General features: G+C 49.2%; 1 protein-coding gene across 3 annotated transcripts in view; it reads left to right on the top strand.

The window, feature by feature from the left end:
- Window positions 1–25306, top strand: part of KCTD8 (potassium channel tetramerization domain containing 8) — a 967462-nt gene that overhangs the window by 423081 nt on the left and 519075 nt on the right. The window lies entirely within an intron of this gene.

Here is a 25306-nt window from a genome sequence, read left to right as displayed (position 1 = left end):
CACTGGACCAGGAGGGCATACTGTCTGCCACTAGGGTTGAGATTGGCTTCTAGAGTATGATGAAAATAATGACAGAATCAGGTTTCAATTCCAACTGGTGATGGCATTTTGGTAGATCAAGCACAGAAAAATAGTTGGCTTCATTCAGTCAGTGTATCATTTTGTTTATTCTGACTGCTACAGATTCCCTTTCATCAAGCTCCACGGCAAAAACATAGTGATCACCTGTGCCCAGCTGCATCATTCTGCCTGTTGCTCTGTAGCCCCTGCTCTCCGTTGGCACAGAGCGGTTTAGAGGTAACAGGTGCTTTGACTGACAGCTGCTGTGAAAGCAAAGTAACTGCAGTGCAGAGTTTGCATAAAGTGTGCCCTTCTGTACCAAAGCACAAGTAAGTATGCTAAACGATCAATCTGGCGGCAGGATGATCTGGAAATATAAGCCACACCTACATTGTGGTATGGTCACTGATACTTCACATAATTATTAAAGCCACATCTGAATTGTAGGATACCAGTGACAAGTGGGCTCAGACTAGCTATGAGAGGCAATGTGGATTACAGGTGCCTGACTATCTGCATTGCAATGAATGGGAGAAAGGGAAGGAAAGGGAAGGATCCTGTCTCTGCTGACATTCTAGGAGGTTGAGTACCTTCTCGCTGTAGACAGAGGTTTTAGTTAGGCAGAGCAGAGCACAGGAAATGTAGGATTCCTCCATCTTGGTTTTCTGTGGGCTTCTCGTTCCTTTCGGCCCCTTACACTTTCTGCACAGTAAGACACTTTGACTATGATTCAGAAAGGTGCAAGCTACTTGCTACCTTAACAAAGACTGAACCCCTTAAAGCTGGCTTTATTTTAACCAATTCCTGTGGCTTGCTGACTTTATAAGGAAGTGGTCTTCCTCACATCTTTGATTCATTCCTGGACTTCAAAGAGAATTATTGTGGACCTCCTTTAGGAGAGCAGACCTTTTGAAAGACCTCCACCACTTAGGTGAATAAGGAGTGTTCCAAGGCAGAGGTAAGATCTGCTCCCTTCCCATTACCAGGGCAAACTAGGGTTGACCTGCTGCTGAAGCAAGAACCACTCTCCCCCAGCTACACCGGACCATCACATTGCAGCTCAACGTCACTTGCCAAACTGAACTAGCGGTACTCATCGTTTCAACCCACACTCGATCATTGAACCTCTCTCAGTCACTGCTTGAACCGCATTAACCGGCATTGACAATGATTCGCTCCAATCTGACTCAATGCTTTCTTACTGCTAAAATCAATGTAATCTGATGCCTTCGAGACAGGTTTGAACTGCAAGTATTGCAACTTGAATCCTGGTTCAACATTGTAGAAACGCCTAGAGCATTGGAATAAGGTACATTGAGAGCCTCTCTTTTATTTATTTATTTTATTTATTACATTTGTTACTCACCCAGACCCACGGGTATCACGGCGAAAATTCAATAAATTGTGGCATTTTTATACAGTGTTACAGTTACCATCACACAGAACATATTTAAAGTAAGATGCAAATAAATCATGTGCTCACATTTCTTATACTAAGTTCCAATCGATCAAAGTAGCAAATCACATTTTGTTTGAACACTAGTTCCAAATCTAGAGGCGACCCCTGGGGAAACATGAGAGCCATGGGGCTACGTTAGCTGTTTAGGTTCAAAGAAGGCGGTAAACCAGAAGCATACTGTTAGGTTAATATTTGTTAAATAACCTCTGCCCACTTGGTGTATTTTTTGGGACCCTTTTACTCCTTTTTCTAAAAACAATATCCTCTTTGGACATTGTGGTGATGTACTGCCTTTCCTCCCTTCTAACTATTCAGAGTGCTTGCACCATTAAATTCAGCATTTCTCTGTCTTCCCTTGCAGTGGTGGGTTCTTCTCAGTGTGTTCTAGTACAATGTGTATTGCACATTGTTTTTGTAAATTAAAGTACATATTGTAATTTATTGAACTTTGAGGGACATTCCTTTATTTTCGACTGTTGTACTGTTTTCTACTGTTGTACTATCCTGTTTTGGGTGCTACTGTCTCAAATTCACACCTCTCTTAAGAGTATACGCTGCCCTCGGCCCACACTACCAGAAAAGGCAAAGGAGTTAACTGTGCTTCTTTCACTTTATGATTGAAATCACTGTTGTTTCATAGAGGTGTGAGGGCTGAGTAGGCGGTTTAGCCCTACTCATCCTTGTCGTCCTGAGGTTCAGTAGTCCTTTCCTTACACCGAGACAAAATTAGGCAGGGGGCATATCTCCCATAAACCATATTTTGCATGCACAAGATGAGTGTGACTGGATGGTTAGAACTGTTACAACCTAATTTTCAAAAGAAAGTAAATTACTTCAATATTCCAGTAGCAAGTTACAGGAGTGAGACTTCTGTCTGCCTTTTTAATAGTATACTGCTGTCCTTGCTGGGTGAAAACATAACTGTTAGATCTTTGCTTATGATGTGGTCTTTGGGCGTCTGTCATTTCTGAGGTTTTTTAGAAGTGACAATCCTGGCTGTGGTTTCAATTCTTTTCTTATTTATTTCTTGCATAGAAACCTATGCTAATGTGATCAGGCCTAGCCTGAGATGTAAGGGCCTATTCCCGTTACTAACACATTTGTGAACTCATACAGTACTTTGCCATGCTGTCCTGAAATCTTACCAGTACATTTTTCTTACCCACCATCTAACATAAGTATTATGCCCGCCCACCCAGTGCTGACAGGATTTTTAGGAGGATAACTGAGCTACTGTTTGTTTATGCATTAGAGCCACTGCCCCTAATATAGTGTTTTTTCTTTGGTAGGATGTTGTTTCATTATATTCTAATAAAATGTATTGAAAGTCAGGTAGTGTCTATAACCAGAAATCACATTCATATTTGCCTAACTATACCAGTGACCACTAGCATCGAAGACAGCAGGAACCTGTTCGAGGTTCTGTTTAGTAATGTACGGCCTTTGGGATTACTATAGAAAAAGGGGAGAAAAACGTGGGAGGGGTTCGCCATCATGGGATCTTCTTTTGGGGGAGCGAATTAAATGGGAATGCATTTTTCATCAGAATGGCAGAAGGCAAAGGATGGCATCATTGAGGCAGACCCAGGGATTCAACAGTGCAGTTCCTAAGGTCGGAATGTATGGAACTCACAGAAATACATCATCAGTATTAGCGCCGGATCACAGGTTTGGCAGAACGGGAATTCCCCACTCCCCATTGGGCCGATTTGGGAATTCCCCAAATGGCCACAATGGGGAATTTTTGGCGTGACTACCGTCGGCGGTATTACCGCCCGGTAATTGTGCTGAAAATCAACACATTTTCTGCAGATTTACCCTGAGCTCATAGCTGAGGGTCAATCCTGCCAAACTTGTGAATTAGCGGACCCTTAAATGCAGCAGTAATAGCATTACCACTGCATTTAAGGGTTACCACCAAACTCGTGATGTCCCCTGTGTGAGAGGTGCAATTACCACTAGAACACAAATTACACCATTGCAAAAAAAAAAAAAAATGCTCAATGCTTTTTGCACGAGGGCACTATTTCCCTTTGTCCTAGCACAAGTGCAAAACTAGCCTTTACGCAAAAAATAGATTGAAACATATGGTGTTTGTACCATGGCAATGTTGCCTTGATGCTAACTGCACTTGCACTGATGCAAATTGTTCGTAACATGGCTTTGGAGACTATGTCCACAAAAAAAAACATATTGCTCGAATCTGAGCTGTGCTTTTGTACCCTGAAAATACACAACGTAATACATTTGTGCCCGTAACTTGTTTTAAATACATATTACGAGAACATTATTATATTTACCCATAACATGTGAAGGTTGTTTCCCTCGGGCTCCTACTAAAAATGTGTTCTTTTTTGTTGTGTACATTTGTGAATTTGAGGTTCATGAATACTCTTAAATTCTTTACGATGGCCCTGTAGGTGTAATAATATAGGTAGGAACTACTGTTACAAGCCGTATCATATGTTATCACAAGATGGCCAGAAATAATGCACTCAAATGAACGCCTATGTGGCTACCAAGTGATAAATACGAATGCAATTGTTTTAGCACACATACAAAAAGTAAAAACACAGGTTTAGTAGTGTAGTGACATTTTTCGTAAAGTACAGGCGGGTCTGTATCGTCTTCTTCATTTTAAGCTAAGAGAATGCAGGAGTGCGGGAAGGCAGCCAAACACTGTTGCATGGAAGGGTGCTTGAGCTGACAAATCACCAAGAGTATTTGAAGTGATTTTCTCTCCCAGTGGCTTGAAGATTGCATCTGGGCCTCTCCATTCCTGACCACAGGAAGGAAATACCTGGTCTGCTTGCTCGTCTACTTTCCTGGCACTGATTAATGTCTGATTGGCTCTGCAAAAGAGTCCAGCCTTGAGGGATGATAAACAATTTTTCATTTCAAAATAATCTCGATACGGTGTATGCTTGCATTTCCTAAAGGGCATCGGCGCTGTGGGAAATATTTCATAGCCAAATTGGGCTCCTATCTGCCTCGAAACGGATACATATTAAAGATCAGACTTTCCCAGCCTTGCTTATGGTCTCAGCCTTTGGGACCCTGCTGTGTGCTGGTTACTTGAACGCTGCATTCTTATGGTATTCCATGTGTGTGAAAGTGCATTTTTAAAATATCTGCTTATTGATCTTATCACTTCTAATGAGAACAGGTCTTGCCATATATACAAAAAGAGGACTGGCTCGTGCGTTTTTACTGTCCTGCATCTGAACGTGTTACGCAAGACAATAGCTGATCATTCTTATGAACTCGTTCTAGCTCAGAAAAAAACGTACTGATATGTATTTTGCGTTTGTTCACATATGGAAATAACAGGTGTTTTGTGTGACTGGCGTCCTTTTGGAGAATGGCATTTTGTAAAAAGACTTCAACATCGCCAAGGCCAAAAATGGCAGGTTCCAATAGAGACTGTCTGTTCTGATGATGAAGTAGGGTGCTGTGCGCCTGGGACTGTTATCCAGGCCAGCAGCAGTATACAAGCTGCTGTAAGATAGCTCAGTAGGTCAATTCAACTGCTGAAATTGTCTGTGTGGCCTGAAGGACACTGTTTTTTTAAATATTTTAAATTTATTCTTCAAAAATAAACGGCAAGTGTAAGCAAATATTGTGAGATCCTAACTCCGCACGGCTCCGCTTAAGGTCTCTGCAGAGTCAATGGGCCTCATTATGAGTCTGGCAGTAGACGTGCTGGTATTTCTGCCAGAGTAATTTTTTTTCCGGCGCCCGGCAATGGGGACCTACTGGGGCATTACAGCCCCGGCGGTCCCGGTAATTCCCTATTGCCAGGTGCCTGAAAATATCATTCCCCATTCCCATTCGAGTCCCATTGGACTCAATGGGAATGGGGAGGATGGAAGCACCATCCGTCAAGGTCTGCAAGCGGGTGCAGGTCAGACCTGGCGGGAGGAAAGGCATCCACTCGTAGACCTCGGGGTGTGCCGGTCCGGTAACAACGGTGCAAGTAACTTACCGTTGTTACCGGACCGGCACCCTCGTAATGAGGCCCATTGAAATGTCATGCATGCCTGGTCCGGCTTGTTATCCTTTGAAGGTTGGTAAAATGAGTACCATTGTGGTAAGTGATATTACAAGATGATGAGTTCATGGCAGCCCTCTATCTGTTTCTGTCTAGAAAGTGAACTTTATTTCACCCCCAAGGAGGCACCCTTGTATTAGAGGACTGAGAGTTGTTACACAAGTTGGGAAATACTGAGAAATGTCAGCATGTCATAAAGGGAATGTAAAGGTTTTCACCATTTATGAAGCAGAGAATCTATTTTGTCTGTTTTTGCACCGTGAACGGTGTGGCGCTCTGAAGAGTGATTGCTTGAACTACAAAATTGCCCTTTCCCAAAGTTTCAAAACACATTATTTACATTTTTGAAGATCGACATGTTGCACATCGCTGATAAAAGGCATGTGCGCAACACATACAACCTTGAACTTGAATGTTATTAAATCTGAAATAGGTAATCAATGCAGATATGAGTTTGACCCAGTAATTTGGGTCCTGGTTGTGAAATATTGATCTTCCTGGAACCGTGTTTACTATGTAATCAGGCAGACCTAAGTATACTCAGTTACAGAAATCAAATCTGCATAAAAAAGGGCAAAAAAATGCAGCAACGTCTTGGCGAAGATGACGGATGCGACACCCACACGCACCCCAGTGAAATATCTCCTGGGTGACATAGGTGAAGTAAATGTCAAGCAATGTAGATTGTTTCATTTAATATGCCTCATTGCCAAATAATGTATCCTTCGACCCTGGAAGTCACACTTGGCCCTTAATCGGCAGATGTGGTTAACGGAACTGACAGATGCTAACGCGAGAGAGGAAGCGTAACTACCCCCATTTATTGTCGTCCGAAAAATATTTGGGAGGGGTTTCTGAAGTATATGCGTGGTTTCGACGCTGACACTGGGGACACTGTGGGGTTCATTACGAGTCGGGCGGTAGGGGATACCGGGCACCAGTAAGGAGACCGGTGCCGGTAATCCCCTACCGCCCGATTCTGAGGTCCCCTAACGGGAACTGCAAGGGACGTGTGGTCCGACCACACGTCCTATACGAGTCCTGCTAAGGGACCAGGGTGCAAATAAGGGGCTTGCCATTCGCGAGCCTGTTATTTGCGCCCTCCCCATTCCCATTGAGCCCTATTGGGGCTCAAATGGAAATGGGGAATGTTTGTGCAGTGGGGACTTACCGGTCCTGCTAGGGTCGGACTAGACCGGTAAGTCCCCATTGCACAACACCGGACACGGTCACGGTCACGGTATGGGAGGCAGCCATGGAGCTAACTGCTCCATGGCTACCGCCATAATCGTAATGACCCCTGTGACTTGATTGGCAAATCAAGGCTTTGTTAATGTTTGATTCCTTATATGACCGATTGCACAAAGTATCCAGCTTTTAGGTATTGTATACTAGCTAAGTACATGTTTCAGACACCAACTAAGCAGACAATGGACTTATGTGGTCTTGACGCTGGTTTTGATTTATTTCTGTAATGGCATAACAGGCATTTTTAACGAGCTTGCTATCTGCTTGTATGCGGTTCACTATCAGCACTCCCACCTAAAGGACAAGAACTAAAACAGATCGCTTTAGCTTTGACCACCACGTGAATTAGTTCATACTTGTTAATGAAATGTTCTCCTGTTCGTCATTGCCAGATAAGTTTGTTCCACTGCTTATGTGGTGGGTACGTGTTATTGATATTGCCCCACGATTCCTTTCCTTGATATAGACAAGCTGAATGTATCTTTATATTATCAAGTAGATGTATGAGGTTATTATTACTCTTTCTTTTACAACCTTTATGTATCAAAGCGCATTGAGGCCATACAAATGGGGAAAGAGCGCTATATAAATAAACAAATAGAATCCAATGTGTTTTGTAAAAATAACTACAATAAACAGAAGGATTGCGTTCAATACAAAGCAAACAACATCAACCGATGTGACGGCCATGATTTATTTTAGTAAACATTTTTCAAAGTTAAACATGTTTGCCTATTGCCTATTTCCCACAGCAACATGTTTAGTATTCATTAAGTATTTTAATGAAAAACAGTTCATAATAAAGATTTATTGTATGACTGGAACATAATTGGCAAAGTTGGGTTACTGAAGAGTATATGACTAATGACATGTCTTATGTCAATGGATTTAGTTAGATAAAGCATTGTCAGGTAAACTACAACACTGGTGTACACTCAGGTAACAGCAGCATAGAGAAACTGCTGCAGAATTATGAATGAATAAGATTGTTGTTTTGTTGTCCCCTGTTCCCCTCCCTTGCCTTGCCGCGCTCTGAAACACTTGTGTATGAGCGCAATAGAAATAAAATGTCAATATCAATACATTTAACAGTTTAAATAAGCACCTGCAAGTCTGAATTCAGGCCACTGAGGGTAGTATACCATAACATAGGACATTCACATTGCTGAGTGCATTCGGCGTGCTGCAGTTTCGAAGAGACGAGCAGGCCAGGTCCTCCAAGTCTACAATTGATGCATTTGGGTACTATTTGGAGTACACAGTGAAGGCATTGGAGCAAGGCCAAGTACTTTCAATATCTTGGATTTTAATGGCTATGCCTGAAAAGAAACAAAAAAGCAAATTGCAAGACATTGGGCCAACATGGGCCTTCTTCCTAGCCTCAGACACACACACACACACACTACACATAAACACACATGCAAACACGTTGAACATGCATGTATTTTTGTCTTCTTCTCTGAAGCTGCACGTTCAGTTACTGAGTGTCAACCCGTCAATTATTTATTTATTTTTTGATAATTGTATTTATCATTTCAGAATGAGTCGTACAAAAGAAAAGGTGACATCAACATATCCATGACTTCAGGGATTTTCACTCAGATTACAAAATCCATAAATGAATCAAACAATTAAATATAATAATGTTGAGATATATAAAAGCAAGTCCTTAATAAACTACTACAAATCTCTGTCCCACAGTACAACTCTAAAAAACGACTACAACAGATAATACAACATCAAATAACACAACAGAAAACACTATATAGAAATCAGAACAATCCCCCAAATACGACATATAGTGAATAAATAATATGGGCAATGAGTATCAATTATATAATTCATTAAAAGAACCCCAAATTCGAAGATACTGCTCCTCTTGCTTCTGTTTCATTAACATTACTTTCTCATAGCAAGACAAAGTACGGACATTTAACAGCCAATCTTCCACATTTGTTTTTTCCTTGATTTCCAAACTTTTAATATTTGTTTGGTCACTATTACCTTCTCTGTTGATCCATTCCATTCTTGCTTTGACCTTATCTCCTCTCTCCTTGCTTGATAACAAAATCGTCAAATAACATGTACCTGGTAGCAAGTCCTCCAGTATAATATCCAATCTATTCAGGACTTCACTCCAAAAGGCGGATACCCTTGAGCATGTCCATAGCATATGAAGTAAGGTACCCTCCTGAAGACCACACCGCGAACAGGCATCATTATCTAATAGTCCTAGTTTGGCCATTCAAGCAGGGGTCCAATACAATCTACATAGAATCCTTTGCCTAATATACCTTAGTCCAAAATCCATTTTTGATAGCACACCTACACGATGAAGACTCTCCCATTCATCACTTGGAATGTACATACCCAGTTCTTCCATCCAAGCCTGGCAAAGGTTTTCCCATGCCTCCCTATGCGAGTCTTCTATTGGCATTAGTCTCATGTATGTTGAAACTGCACATGGAAGAGAACCTCTTTCATGGGATCCCCTAGCATTCCCTGTTGCTCCGTCAAAAGAACCTTTAGATCCCCATAACGTGCACTTTCCCTACCCCCTATCCCGAAAGATACTCTAAGATGTTCAAAGGAAATCATATGACCACCTTCCCAGACATCACATATTCTTAGTATACCTTTTTTGATCCAGCTTTGCCAAGTCAAAGTTGTATTAGCTATCTGTAGACCTGCATTATGCCATAGGGCTGCATCATAGTGTATCCAGATGTTTTCCCCTTTGACTGCTATACAATCTTAGAAGGCCCCTCTAGTAGTACCCATGGTGGGTAATCTCACTGTGGAGTTTGGCATCTTAGACACAGAGTACATATCTCGTAAAGCATAAGGTGAGAATTGTTCACTCTCAATAATCTACCAGTATGGGACATACTCGTTAGCTTCAGAGAAATAAACTGTTGATTTTTTAAGAACAAACCCAGTGCAGTAATTCACTAGATTAGGGTACCCAAACTCCCCTTCCTTCACAGAGCATGTTCAAATGTGTTTAGGAATCTTAGGCCTATTACCTTCCCCCCAAAGAAACTCCTGAAAGATCTTATCCACTCTACCGATGACCTTCTTTGTGAATTTCAAGGGGATGGATTGAATAATGTAGAGTACTTTCGGTAAAAGAACCATTTTGATGGCATTCATTTTTGCACAAAGTCCCATCGTTAAGCAACCCCATTTGGATATAACTTTCCGGATCTTCACCAAGGCTTGTGTAATATTATATTCTGCCATCTTTTTCAGGTCACAGACTGACAGGGTAATTCATAGAATTTCGCAGAAAAGTGTCGCAAGCGGCTGGCGCAGAGTGTCCGCGTGCGATTGTCTGCGCCAGGCACGTGCGCTAAAACCGATTTCCGCGCACAGCGTATTCATGGATTTTAGGCTCCCAAACCAGCCGTGGCGCAGAGTATCGCAGCGACCCTGCAGCAGCGCCAGTAACGCCCCCAAGAACGCCCTCGCGCAAGGAAAAGCCATCAAAATCGCTAAATCATCGCAAAGGGCTGCGCTAACCCTGGACCAGTTTACAGGGCTGCCAAACAAGGAACGCAAAGCGGGTAACGTTCATATCAGGGGTACGCGGGAAGTTTTACACGCGATTAGCCAGGGTACGTGTATTACAGGGGTACGCGGGAAGTTTAACACGCGATTGGCCAGGGTACGTGTATTAGAGGGGTACGCGTGAAGTTTTACACGCGATTAGGCAGGGCACGTGTATTACAGGGGTACGCGGGAATTATCACACACGATTTTGCTGGGTAGGTGTATTACAGGGGTACAAGGGAAGTTTTACACGCGATTTGGCTGGGTACGTGTATTACAGGGGTGCGCTGGAATTATCACACGCGATTTGGCCAGGTACGTGTATTACAGGGGTGCGCGTGAATTATCACACGCGATTTGGCTGGGTACGTGTATTACAGGGGTGCGCGGGAATTATCACACGCGATTTGGCTGGGTACGTGTATTACAGGGGTGCGCGGGAATTATCACACGCGATTTGGCTGGGTACGTGTATTACAGGGTGCACGGGAAGTTACACACGCGATTTGGCTGGGTACGTGTATTACAGGGGTGCGTGGGAAGTTACACACGCGATTAGGCTGGGTGGATCCTCACAGGTGTTCCCTGTACACCCTCCACGGCCCCTGCAGGCAGCCCACAAAACAGGGGACTACCCTGCACACCTGCTCATGTCCCCCTGCACCCCCACCCCCCAGCCACCAGGGGCAGCCTCCACCAGGCCCCCACTCATGTCTCCCACCACCCCCACACCCCAGCAGTGCAGGGTCACCCTCCACCAGGCCCCCACTCATGTCACCCACCACCCCCACACCCCAGCAGTGCAGGGTCACCCTCCACCAGGCCCCCACTCATGTCACCCACCACCCCCACCCCCCCAGCCACCAGGGGCACCCTCCACCAGGCCCCCACTCATGTCTCCCACCACCCCCAAACCCCAGCAGTGCAGGGTCACCCTCCACCAGGCCCCCACTCATGTCACCCACCACCCCCACCCCCCAGCCACCAGGGGCACCCTCCACCAGGCCCCCACTCATGTCTCCCACCACCCCCACCCCCCAGCCACCAGGGTCACCCTCCACCAGGCCCCCACCCATGTCTCCCACCACCCCCACCCCCCAGCAGTGCAGGGGCAGCCCCCACCAGGCCCCCACTCATGTCCCCTATCACCCCCACCCCCCCATTCACCAGGGGCAGCCCCCACCAGGCCCCCACTCATGTCCCCTATCACCCCCACCCCCCATTCACCAGGGGCACCCTCCACCAGGCCCCCACTCATGTCTCCCACCACCCCCAAACCCCAGCAGTGCAGGGGCAGCAGGCAGTCAGGCAGCAGCAGGTGGGAGTGCTCGGGCTCTGGGGGACAGTAGTTCGGCCTTCCGGGCAGGAGCGTGGTATTCCGTGTGCGTACGCGTGGCCAGCTTGGTAGGGAGTGATTTTGCACGTGAAAATCCTGCACGTCAGCGTGAAAACTGAGGAAAGGCCCTCAGCGCGTAAGCGCGTCTGTGACGTGACCCGCACAGGTGTTTCCCACACAGCACGTGATGACAGAGCACACGTGGAAAGACTGCACGTCAGAGTGTAATTGCGTGTGATTGGTGGAAATGGCCCTACACGCAGAAGTGACAAAGCGTGTGATTGGTGGAAATGGCCCTACAAGCAGAAGTGACAAAGCGTGTGATTGGTGGAAATGGCCCTACACGCAGAAGTGACAAAGCGTGTAATTGGTGGAAATGGCCCTACACGCAGAAGTGACAAAGCATGGAATAGGTGGAAATGGCCCTAGCGCGTACACACCGCGTAAGTGACGCTGGACGTGTGGGCCTGTATAAAAGGTACGTGTAGAACACCTTTTCCTTGTACGTGCTTTTCGTGGAGAGCGAGTGGGTGAATTCTGTACTTCTTGTCGTTTCACACGCGATATACTTCACGGCGTTTCAAGTTCGTATTCCCTGTTACCTCTGACAGCTTTTTCTCTTTTTTCTCTTTTACTGGTTTACCTGGGCCTGTTCCCTCAAACAGTGTTCCCTTCTACTGTTGTCCTGTCTCCTCAGACAGCGGACAAATCTTCTTTTGGCGGGGGTGTTGCCAACCAAACGTGCTCCTTTTACACGCTCGTTTACCAGGCAGACGGTGAGTCACGCACGTATCTAACATCTGTGCTTGCCCCGTGTGTAGCCTACCCCTTCAGAGGTCATTCTAGGCTGCATGTGACACGCATACGTTCATTCTTGTGTTACTGGGTGCCACAGCGTAGTGCAGGTTTTTCTTTCTGCACACGTGGTCTAGGAGGGGTTGCGTGCACGTCATCTCCCTTTTTTGGGCCTCCTGTGCGTTGCGTGACCCGTCATCTTTCCCCAGGGGTTACATTCAGCCTTGCTAGAGCACTAGGGTACAATTACCATCTGGTACCCAACCCCTTTGACCCCCAATTGCCCAGGACAATAGTCTACATCCACTCCCATACGCACATTAACATCAGTGCCATGGCTGGGAGGCGAGGATTCCGTAAGGGTGGCAAAGGTGGAAGAGCCACAAGTGGTGGCCGTGGTGGACCCGGTAGGGGACGTGGTCGTAACTTGCAGGGTGAGCCTGTCCCCCCATGTGTGGAGGACCAGTCACGGGCACCCACAATCCCCCCCCTTTCCCCGCCTCCCATTGAGGCTGATGTGGCTGACACCATCCATGCTCAGCCCTTGTTGGACCAGCCCATTGTGGCACCAGACCTGGCTGACTCCATGGCTGACTTCCAGGTCAGCAGGGCTACGACACGTGCGCTGGTGCACGTTGATGCCATCATGCCACGTGGATCTGGGGCAGCAAGGTCATCTGCTGCACCAAGGAGGCAGGGTGGAGAGGCTGCAGGGGCAGCTGCGGCTCCATCCACCCCAGCCCTCACACACCCAGCCAGGACAGTGTCGGTCCTAGTCCATGCTGCTGACATTCCCCCTGACACCATCACACTAGAGCCAATGCCTGCACCAACTCCCATGCTGAGTGTGCAATCCCACACTCCTGATACAGAGTCCACCAGGGCTCCTGCCCCTAGTGTCCAGAGCGGCGCAGGACACTCAGGATCACCACCACCTTCCAAGCGGAAGAGGAAGAGTGCTCGTCCGGCACAGGCTGATGCCCCAGACACGGCTACACAGTCCGGCCCGTCCAGGAAGCCCAGCTTCACGGATGACGAACTGAATGCACTTGTCGAGTATGTGTCCGGATATGACAATGAGATGGTCATTGTTGCAGGATCCAAGACCACACCTGCACAACGCCAGGCACACTGGCAGACCGTTGCGGACATCGTAAGTGCCCTTGGAATCGTGAGGCGCACAGCCAATGATTGCTATAAGCGCTGGAATGACCTAAAGCGCAGGGCAAAGAGTAAGCTGGCCTCAAGTCATGCCGCAACTCTAGTGACTGGAGGTGGGTCTCCAGTAGTAGACATGGAACTCACTCCACATGAGTCAGTCGCTGGGACCTACGTCACGGAGGAACAGATCCAAGGCGTGGGAGATCTGGCTGATTACGAGGCATTGTCCGGTGAGTGCACATGCATGTGTGTGTCATCCATGTGCATGGTGTGTGTGTGAGGGCTTCTGTTCGGGTGCCAGGTGAGAGTGTGTGCACCTGAGTCGTATGGGTCAGCCATGTGCTTCATGCAATCCTTCCTGCGCAGCTGCATTTGGCCATAGCAGTATCCCTTCTGCCAACAGTAGACATCTAGCACAACTGCACGCCAGTTGCCCTTGAAGTGTCACCTTGACACAACATATTTGCTTCTTTTTCACTGTTCATTCAGTCAGTTTGTTTGCATTCCACCACTTTCACTAGGCATGTCGCTGTCCACTAGTCACATGTCTGACATGGGTATGGTAAAGTGGAGTGACTTTGTTACCTGGATATCATTTGTACACACATGTCCCTGTGCAATTTGACCATTTCAGACTGGCAGCTCCAGGTGAAAAATCTGACCTGTTAGAATTAGAAAAGCAATTACATGCGGGAACTGGACTGAATGAATAGGTGCTGCCCTCCTCTCCATCTTCACTCAATAGCAATGGTACATGCCATCTGTGTGATGGCATGTGTGTTTCACCTGCCAATCACAGGCCAATGTGTGATGCCACTGCCAGGCAGCATGCAGAAAATGTGTTCATCTTCCATCTTGGTGTCATCAGTGTGTGCCATTTGCCTGCACTTCATACGCAGTGAGGGTGCATGCATGGGAGGGTTTTAGTCATGTGGGACATGTGTCAATCAAGTACTGGTTCTCTTGCTTCTCAGCCCTCAATGTGTGCCATGGTGCTAATGCCTGTTTCCATTTCTTTGTTTTCATGTCTTTGCAGGGGAAGACGCACCTGATACTGCTGGGGTTGTGGAGATGGTGCAGACCCAGGAGGTGTCCCAGGGCCGACCAACCACCAGTGAGGGACGTGGTGTGGTGGTGGGGGAGAACCCACAAGTGCTGCAGGTCGTGCTCTCAAGGGGTGTCTCTGGCTGCACCTCCCCCGAGCTGTACTCAGGTGTTGATTCGGATGAGACCTACGTGCCGTCGCAGGTGAGTGTTCCAGGGAGGGATTCTGTTCTGTCTCACCCACCTGCACCAGGGTCAGTACCCTCCATGGGGATGTCAGTGTTGGCAGCTACGCCTTCGGTGGTTACGGATGCAGGGTCACACTCCGCGACATCTGATCCTGTTCCTGGGCCAGCAGATCAGAGGGGGAATGCAGTCCTGCAGCCTCAGGCAGTGCCGGCACAGCAAGGCGCAGTTCGCCTTGCCCCAGACAGGTGTGGTGCCCGCCGACGTGGTGGCTGTACGCCACCCGGCAATACCGCATGGGAGCAATCCATTTACGGTATGGCTACCCAACAGGCTGCATCATCCGAGATGATGGCTCAGGCCATGGATAGGGTGGCCACTTCCATTGTCCCCCCAGAAAGGCTGATGGAGCGACTAGAGCAGGCAACCGACTCCATCTGCCAGTCACACAGGGAGGACATGTTGGGGTCCAACAGGGACAGGCGGGCGGCACTGGCGACTCTGCAGGAGGCCATCTCCATTGAGTCCCAGGGCCACAGGGAAGCCCTGAGGCAGGAGCTCCTTCACCTCAGGACGACTCTTGTTGAGCTTGAGGCTTCAACACACCAAAGGACAGAACAGCAGCTGGAGCGTCTCACCCGTACGCTCTCAGCTGAGATGCAGGCAACGAGGGCGGAGGTCCGGGCATCCCGTGAGTTGTTGCATGGGGACCTCCGCACACTCATCCTCCAGAACCAGACCTACCACACCCGCATGCTTGCAGCCATGGAGGAGCAGACTAGGGCCTTGCGTGGGCTGCCTCCCATAGTGCAACCACCTCCGGATGCAGCTGCACAGGGTGATAATAGCGACAGCAGTGATACTCCCACAATAGGGTAGCCGTGTGGGCCATGAGCCCATGGAGGTGTTTTATCTTCCCAGGATCCACGCAGGTGGGTTCTGGTGTGCATCCTGTCCTCGGACCTCCTGGGTGGCCTCCCCAACCCCCCCGGGCCCATCAATGGCCATTTTTGATTGTTTCTTATTTTTATTTTTATTTTGATTTCTTTGATTCCCAATTTTTTTGGGACGATCTGTTGGCTTCGATCTGTTGGCTTCCGTGGTTCCTGTGGGCATACGCTGCATTGTGGCTGGGCACATGCAGGCTTGTAATGTATTTGGTTCAGATGCTTGGGTTTGAGTCACACACACCCCTCCTGCTTCCCGTTTCCATGGGCTTGCAAAGGGTGTGCCCAAGTGACAGTGAATTACACAGTGACGTTGGACTCCCATGAGCTGTGTGGCCAGTCTGTAGTCAATAATGTGTATACATTCATAGTGCATATTGCTGTTGTGTTGTACACTGCATGTTGCATTGATGTGTAACTCTTCTTCTGTGTCTACCTCCCAATTTGCAGGTCCCTTCCTCATGTCCACACAAGGACCTCTAGTCTGGAGATGGGGACCATGTTGGCAGCAGTGCACCTACAACTCTACATGGCGACAACACTGCACAGTTGGTAGTGGTGGGAGTGCAGGCATTTCCAGGTGGTGAGACTACTAATATGTAACATTTGTGATGTCATGTTAATGGTACTACGTGCTCAAGTATGTTGTTGGTCCGGCATTGCTGTGAGCATTTCAGGTGTTGCAGGTTTCTAATAGTGCCACTGTACATAGTGAGACTGATGTCATGTTGTGGGGATTACTTTGTTTACCTGCAATTAGCATGACATGGCACGGTGTGTCGTGTGGCGGTGCTGGGGTTGGGTTGGCTGACATGGCACTGTCCTCTTGTTGCATTTTGCAAGTGGGTATTCATTTTAGCTGCTTCAATGTGTAACTTCACAAAACTGCATTGGTAGTGTCTGTGTGGGTAGGGATGCACACATTGTGACACTTCCAGGTGAACAATCTCAGGCTGACATGGTATTCCCGGTTCATTCTCCAGACATTCCGGATCAGTGTCAGGTTGAGTCATCATTGATTGTCAGATGGAATGTGCCAGGGCAGTGTGCACTCCACAGGGGTGTGATTTCTATGTGAAGTAATTAGCCACTAGCTGTGTACGGGCTGCCTCCCCCGTGCCCTTTCCCCTCCCATGCGCAGCGGCTGTGCATGTGGTTGGGGATGTGGGGCCACCACCATGTCCACGGCCAGGCCCCGGCGTGTTGCAACGTTGTGCAGGACACATGCTGCCACTATGATCCTGCACACTACTGGGGGAGCGTATAACAGCTGCCCGCCAGAACGGTCAAGGGAGCGAAAGCGTGACTTTAGCACTCCGAATGTGCGCTCCACTATGCCCCTGGTTGTAATGTGGGCTGTGTTATATCTTACCTGGGGTGGCGTGGTGGGGTTCCGAATTGGCGTCATCATGTGGGGGCTGAGAGGGTAGGCACTGTCCCCTGTGGAGGTGGTGATTGGTATCATTGGTGGGGTTGTGACCTTGCTCAGTATCCAACATGCATGCATGTGCAGTGGCATACATACTCACCAAGCAGCCATGTATCGCCATGCCGCCCAGCTTCTAGGTCCCGGCTTAGGGTGGACATTCGGTAAATGAAGCTGTCGTGGGTGGAGCCGGGATAGTTGGCATATACTGAGGTGATGATTCCCTTGGCATTACATGCTACCTGCACGTTGATGGAATGCCAGTGCTTGCGGTTCCTATAGATGTGCTCAGATGCCCTGGGGGGACGTAGAGCCACATGGGTGCAGTCGATGGCACCTAGCACTTTGGGGAATCGTGCCACAGCGTAAAAATCCAGGGCGGCAGCATGCCTTTCTGCAGGTGTTCTGGGCAGGTATATGTGCCTGCGGACTGATGGGCGTGCAGTGATGATGTTCAAGACCTGGTGTAGGTAGCGTGACTGGGTGGCCTGTGACACCCCACCCACTATGGCACTTGTCCGCTGAAATGATCCAGTGGCTAAGAAGTGCAGTACATTGAGGACCTTCTCCAGGGGGCTGAGTGCTTGGGAGCACAGGGTGGGTGATGTGAGGTCATCCTCCCACTCACTCACCAGGTCCAGTATGATGTGTGGTGGAAACCTGTACCTCCCATACACCTGGTCATCCGGCATCCCGAAAAGGCTGGTTCTGGGTGTGAATATTCTGGCCCTGACTATCCTCCTCCTCCTCCTTTGGTAGCCCACTGCCACTGCTGCTAGGAACGGTATGTTCATCCTGGCGTCTGAGCTTGTTATTGTTAAAGTCCGCAATTTTATGCTTTGCGCGTGTTCTAGGCGAGCGTGTGACCCGCGCACCCCTGGAATCCAGTTCTCAGTCCAATAGCGTGTGGAAATTCACACGCACCACGGGATACAGCGTGTGACCCGCGCACCCCTGGAATCCAGTTCCCAGTCCAATAGCGTATGGAAATTCACACGCACCACGGGATTCAGCGTGTGACCCGCGCACCCCTGGATTCCAGTTCCCAGTCCAATAGCGTGTGGAAATTCACACGCACCACGGGATACAGATTCGCTGACGTACTTGCGTGTGTAAGTGGCCGCGCACCCATTAAATACACGTACATAGGCCAATCGCGTGTACGCGCACTTTTGTCCAATTACACGCGATGACACTCTGACGTGCAGTATCTCCACGTGTGCCCCGTCATCACGTGCTGAGTGGGGAACACCCGTGCGGGTCACGTCACAGACGCGCTTACGCGCTGAGGGACTTTGGTCCAATAGAATCGCGTATGCGTGCTGACGCGCTTACGCGCTAAGGGCCTTTCCTCGGATTTCACGCTGACGTGCAGTATTTTCACGTGCCAAATCACTCCGTATCAAGCTGGCCACGCGAAAACACACGGAAGACCACGCTCCTGCCCAGAAGGCCGAGTTACTGCCCCCCAGTGCCCCGAGCAGCCTCCCACGTGCCATCTGCTGCTGCCTGCCTGCCTGCCTGCCTGCTGCCACCGTGCCCTGCCATTTGGTGCCTGCACATCAGCCATCTGCAGGGGTCCAGTTGCTGTGTCCACCCCTGCTGGAACTGAAGACTCCCGACTGGGATTACATCGCTCCACAGCCCAGCCCCAGGACCCAGTTGCCCACCCACACCTGCCTCTGGGGTTGCCATGTCGGGCACTTCCACATCTGGCACCAGTGGCAACCCCAGGCCAGAGGGGCAGAGGGGCACCAGCTTCACTGTCACCGAAGTTGGTGTCCTGGTGGAGCATGTCCTGGGGCAGTATGATGCCCTCTTTGGATCGTCCCGCGCCAGCAAGGAAGGACGGCAGAGGATCTGGGCCGACTGTGTGGTTGCCATCAACGCGGAGGGGGTGGCAACCCGCGACGTCCTGAAGATCAAGAAGCGCTGGGAGGACTTGAGGTCCAGGACCCTTGTGAAGGCCCGGCGCCTCGTGGAGGGGGCCCGGGCCGCATGAGTTCCATCCAGATGAGGGTCCTGGAACGCGTACGCCCAGCGCTCCACGCCCAGATCCTTGAGAGGGAGGCCCGTCTGGAGTTGAGCGGTAAGTGTCCATGCATTACTGTGTGAGACAGGGCATGTTGCGGTGTGCTGGTTCTATGATACTTGCCTGTATGTGTGCCATAGGCCATGTATGCATGTATGTGTGCAGGGACATCATGGTAATGCATGTGCGACCAGTGATGTGTGATGCACATGGTTGTTGCATGTGTTGAAATGCCGCATGGGGAGCCCTATTCAGATTTTGAACATGAGAGCATGCCAGTCTCTGTACCTGGACATGGGTGGGGGTGAGGGATGGGTGCTGATGCCAGGTACATATATGGTAGCCATGTCTGTGTGCCTGACCTGCGTGTCTGTGACTTGTGCATGCCATGGATGCATGACACATGTGTGTGACAATGCACAGATTCAGTAAAGCAGCCAAATTACCCTTGTATCCACTGTGTTTGGTGTGTTTGGGGCCAGATGGATGTGACTGAGGTGAAGTGTGTGCATGTGATGGGCATGAGCCATGATGCATGTGAGTTACATATCATTGAATGTTTCAAGAGTCCATTGGACATGCATGGAAATGTCCATGGCATGCACCATGCCTGTTACTGTGTGTGTTTTGCCTGGACTGACCCATGTGTTGTGGAGGGACATGATGGAAGTGTACTTTGACAGTGGTGCTCATCTGCTATTGCTTCCTGTCTAGGGGACCATTCTACAGTGCCCTGATGCTTGTGTTCTTTGTCTCCCTCTACGCAGCGGCTAGTGAAGAAGAGGGCGGAGACGGCGCTGTGGAGCAAGGCGGCGGGGATGCCCCCATGGCTGCAGCTGAAGGGGTGGGTGAGCCCCCACAGGGGCCTGCTACGGTGGGAGACGGTGAGGAGCCATCCAGGTTGGTGGTTTGCACAGAGGAGGAGGAGGCCGCCACTGGGGCACACATGGGGCCTGGTGGGGGCATCCCTGCTGGTGCAAGTGGTGCAGTCCAGGGCCAGGGGCAGGAGGCAGCACAGGTCACCGTGGAGGGGCCTGTGCATGTCGCTGTCCCTGACCCTGTGAGTGCACCACCATGCACCAGCAGGGATGCCCCGTCCCAGGCCTGTCCGCAGGTAGAGGGGATGTCCATGTCACCTGACTCCCCTCCACCTGCGGACGTGGAAACCCCTGGCCGTGTGGAGAAGGTCCTGATTGGGGTCGCGATGCGCACGGCTGTGATTCGTGATGCCGTGCGTGCTTCCCGGGAGGAGCACGCACGTCATCACGAAGTGCACCGTGCCGACGTGGCCCAATTGGGATCGGCCATGTTCGGGGGTTTCCTGCATGTGTTGGACAATGTGGCGGCCCTCTCCTCCTCAGTGCAGGCTATCCACCAGTCGTTCTCCTTGCCGTCTTCCAGCCCAGATGCCACCAGGCCCCTCTGTGGACCTGCCCCGACCAATGCAGCCAGCTCGGTGGGGATCCCATCCCTGCCACAGTCGGGAGTCAGAGATCCAGCAGGGGTGGACACCAGAGCAACTGGACCCCAGCAGATGGAGGATGTGACGGCATCATCGGGCAGGGCACGTGCACGACGGCGTCGGTGGTTTCCATCAGCCTGGATGCCGTCGTGCTGGCACAGGCAGTTGCGTCGGAGGCAGCAGCAGGCTCAACGTGGGAGGCATCATGGCTCGGGGCCATCAACATCAGGGGTGCAGGCATCGGCCGGAGGGCAGGAGAACCCTGGAATGGGAGTGGCTTCCGTGTGGGAGCGGTTGTGCCAGCGGATAGGTGCGGAGCGGCAGCGGGCAGAGGAGGAACGGCTCACGATGGTCAGGGCGGAGGACTCCATGCGGAGGGCGCTGAGGCGGGCTGAGTGCCTCGAGGGTCTTTGCAGGGAGTTTGAGCTTGACACTGCGTTATCCCTGCGGGACCTCGGGGCCAGGGAACATGCCCGCCTCCAAGCCATTGACCAGGAGTTCGATGATGCCCTGGCCCATGACAACAACCAGTGAGCCGTCCGAATAGCCCGCTGCCTTTGTATATAGTTGTATAGTTAGGGTTAGGTTTCCTTTGTTTTTTTGATTTTTTTTTGGTTGCGATTGGACAATGCACCACTTTTTTGTATATAGTTCACTTTTTAGTTAGTAGTCATAGTTAGGTTTAATTTGGTAGGGCTCATGGACCCAGGATGATCTTCTTCATTGGCTTATTTTAATTTTTCTGATTATTTTCTTGGACATTCATCTTGTTTTGTTTGATTTGCTTTGTGTTTTTTCTTATTTCATTTCCATTCTACTTGCTGTTAAATACATATTATTTTTTTTATCTTCAATGTGTCGTATCATCTCATTGCTTTCAGGCATGTCATGTTGGGTGTTTTGTCATTCACTTGCAGCCATTGTGTGTGACAGACATGTGTTCAATTGCATTATTTAAATTGGGGGTGTAACATGTAATTGCCTTTGATATGTGGGTGGGTGTGATAGTTGGTTGGGCCTTTTGGAAGGGGAGGATGGGCATTACGGACATGATTGGGGAATGTTGGGACCCAGGTGCAGGGGGGCATGGATTGGACATGGGTGGGGGCCTGCTGGCAGGTGCCCCACAGTGCTGGGGGGTGGTGGGAGACATGAGTGGGGGCCTGGTGGAGGGTGCCCCTGGTGGCTGGGGGGTGGGGGTGGTGGGTGACATGAGTGGGGGCCTGGTGGAGGGTGACCCTGCACTGCTGGGGTGTGGGGGTGGTGGGAGACATGAGTGGGGGCCTGGTGGAGGGTGCCCCTGGTGGCTGGGGGGTGGGGGTGGTGGGTGACATGAGTGGGGGCCTGGTGGAGGGTGACCCTGCACTGCTGGGGTTTGGGGGTGGTGGGAGACATGAGTGGGGGCCTGGTGGAGGGTGACCCTGCACTGCTGGGGTTTGGGGGTGGTGGGAGACATGAGTGGGGGCCTGGTGGAGGGTGACCCTGCACTGCTGGGGTTTGGGGGTGGTGGGAGACATGAGTGGGGGCCTGGTGGAGGGTGCCCCTGGTGGCTGGGGGGTGGGGGTGGTGGGTGACATGAGTGGGGGCCTGGTGGAGGGTGACCCTGCACTGCTGGGGTTTGGGGGTGGTGGGAGACATGAGTGGGGGCCTGGTGGAGGGTGACCCTGCACTGCTGGGGTGTGGGGGTGGTGGGAGACATGAGTGGGGGCCTGGTGGAGGGTGACCCTGGTGGCTGGGGGGTGGGGGTGGTTTGAGACATGAGTGGGGGCCTGGTGGAGGGTGACCCTGCACTGCTGGGGTTGGGGTTGGTGGGAGACATGAGTGGGGGCCTGGTGGAGGGTGACCCTGCACTGCTGGGGTGTGGGGGTGGTGGGAGACATGAGTTGGACATGGGTGGGGGCCTGCTGGCAGGTGCCCCACAGTGCTGGGGGGTGGGGGTGGTGAGAGACATGAGTTGGACATGGGTGAGGGCCTGCTGGCAGGTGCCCCACAGTGCTGGGGGGTGGGGGTGGTGGGGGAAATGAGTTGGACATGGGTGGGGGCCTGCTGGCAGGTGCCCCACAGTGCTGGGGGGTGGGGGTGCAAGGGGACATGAGTTGGTGTTCATTAGTTCAAGGAGACATGTGCCTTTGCTGGGGGGCATGCCCATGGTGGGTGGGCTGCCTGCGGGACATGACCAGGGATGCAGGGTAGTCCCCTGTGGTGTGGGCTGCCTGCAGGGGCCGTGGAGGGTGTACAGGGTACACCTGGGAGGACCCACACTGTCAAATCACATGTGGAACTTCCCGCGCACCCCTGATATACACGCGCCCCGGCTATTCGTGTGGAACTTCCCGCGCACCCCTGAAATACACGCGCCCAGGCTATTCGCGTGTGGAACTTCCCGCGCACCCCTGTAATTTTTTTTTTTTTTTTTAAATGTTTTGTTTGACTTATCAAACTTTTCATTTGTATTTTTCCTTCTACTCTTCTTACCACTAGTTTTCATTCTGGTTTTTCTTTTACGGTTCTTTGTTGATTTCATTCCAAAATTTGATCACTGTAATGATCAACCATTGGTTGTTTCCTTGGAGCAGCATTGCCCATCGCTCTTCGGTTGTCATTCGGCGATTTGATATTTTAAAAAAATCTCTGAATAAGTCACGTTTGTTTTTTAGCCTTGGGCACACCATGATTAGATGAAATAATGTTTCTGGTTCTGTAGGGTCTTTACAGTAACGACAGATTGCCGAAATACTACGTGTTCGATCTATTAGTGACAGATATTCACGCGTAGGTAGGATGTTCAAACGAAATCGCAAAAATAAGTCACGAATTTTCGCACAAGGGAATTGAAGTAAATACCCAGGCAACACGTTTATAGCTCTTACTTCCATGTCAGCCTTCAGATGTCTTTTAAATTTTTTCTGGTCTTCTATTGTTCTTATCCAGTCGTTTTTCTGAATTTTTCGTTTAGCATATTGAGGTCTGTTTCTCAGCATTTCCTCAGTGATTTCCTCTTGTTCCATTTTTAGTTTGATTTCGCTTGTCCACTTTGTTAAAGCTGTGACTTGAAATGCCTGTTTTTTGTCTTTTAAGATTTCCAGTGCTGGGATTTTTTCCTCCGAGATAATTTTTCTATATAGGTCCATTTGTTTCCACAGTACAATGGATTGAATAGATTGGAGGGCAAGTTCATAACGAATTCTAGAGATTGGAAAGGATTTTGGCAGAGCAAGGGTTTTTCTCCAGAATATAGCTTCATATCTTGGCCATTTCAATAGTTGTTGATTTATCAAAGATTCGCTCGCGTACGTCAGGATAGGAATGATTTTTTGTTTATACAGTAGGGTTGTAGGTTTTACCGTATATGCACCATATTTGCAGTGAAAGAAGCGGCCTTGTCTTGACAACGATATTGCTTTTTCTTCAATATTTTCTTGCCATTCTTTTTCATTCTTAGATGGGTTAATTATTGCACCTAGATATTTTATGGATTTGGTTGCCACAATGTTTTTCTGATCCAGATAGAATTTTGGCGACCATTGTTTCTTTGAGTTTTCTGTGATGAGTTTCATCATTTTGGTTTTGTCTGTGTTAATTTGTAAATCAGTTGCTTTCATGAAAGTTTGCGTTTTATTCAGTGTTATTTGTAGACCTTTCACCGTTTTGTCCATGATGATAATGTCATCAGCGAAAATTAAGGTTTGAATAGATTCGCTATTTATCTTCGGTGGACTTGCCATAGTATGTTTGATTTTTCGTTCAAACTCGTGGGTGAAAAGGTTGTAGAGGCATGCAGCTAAGGGACAACCCTGTTTCAGCCCATTCCAAGTATGAATTGGTGCTGTTGCCTTTCCATCAGTTGAAAGTCGAACTCTAATTGACGTGTTCGAGTATAGCATAGCTGTTGAATTGGGTTCAGAATGGATGATGGGCAACCCCAAGCAACCAATTTGGACCATAAAAGTGGTCGATTGACTGAATCAAAGGCCATTTTTAAATATATAAAGATTGCATATACCTGCTGTACTTTTGTGAACGCTTCATATTTTATCATATTCAGCAACAGAAGTTTAACGTTGGTACTTATTTTTTTCACAAAGCCGGTCTGTCTTTTTGCTTGTTTACCATGGTGTATAGCCCAAACAGTTAGCTTTTTCTCAAGGTAGCCTGCAAATAGTTTCCCCAACGGATCTAGTAAGGCTATTGGTCTGTAATTGGCTGGGTTTTTTCTATCTCCTGCCTTGTAGATTGGTATTACAATGGCTACTGACCATGTGCGAGGAATCTCTTTCGTCTTTTCTATCAAATGTAAGAGATGTAAGAGAAATTTAGCCCAGTGTTCGGGATTTGCTTTAAGGTTGCTGTTTGCCAGCCCATCAGGACCAGGTGCCCTAGATGAATTCAGCTTCCTCATAGTGTTGGTAATATCATCTATATCCCATTTTAGGGTCCAGGGGTCAGCATCTTCTTGCAGAATTGATGTTGGTTCGAATACCGGTTTCTTATATAGGGTTTGGAAGTGTTTAACCCAGATATGTGATTCTACTTCTTGGATCATAGTT

Source organism: Ambystoma mexicanum, chromosome 6q (genome assembly GCF_040938575.1).
Source record: "Ambystoma mexicanum isolate Mex_15411 chromosome 6q, UKY_AmexF1_1, whole genome shotgun sequence".
Taxonomy (NCBI): Eukaryota; Metazoa; Chordata; class Amphibia; order Caudata; family Ambystomatidae; genus Ambystoma; species Ambystoma mexicanum.
Note: the sequence above shows the minus strand (reverse complement) of the source record. Positions and strands in the feature narration are given on the sequence as shown.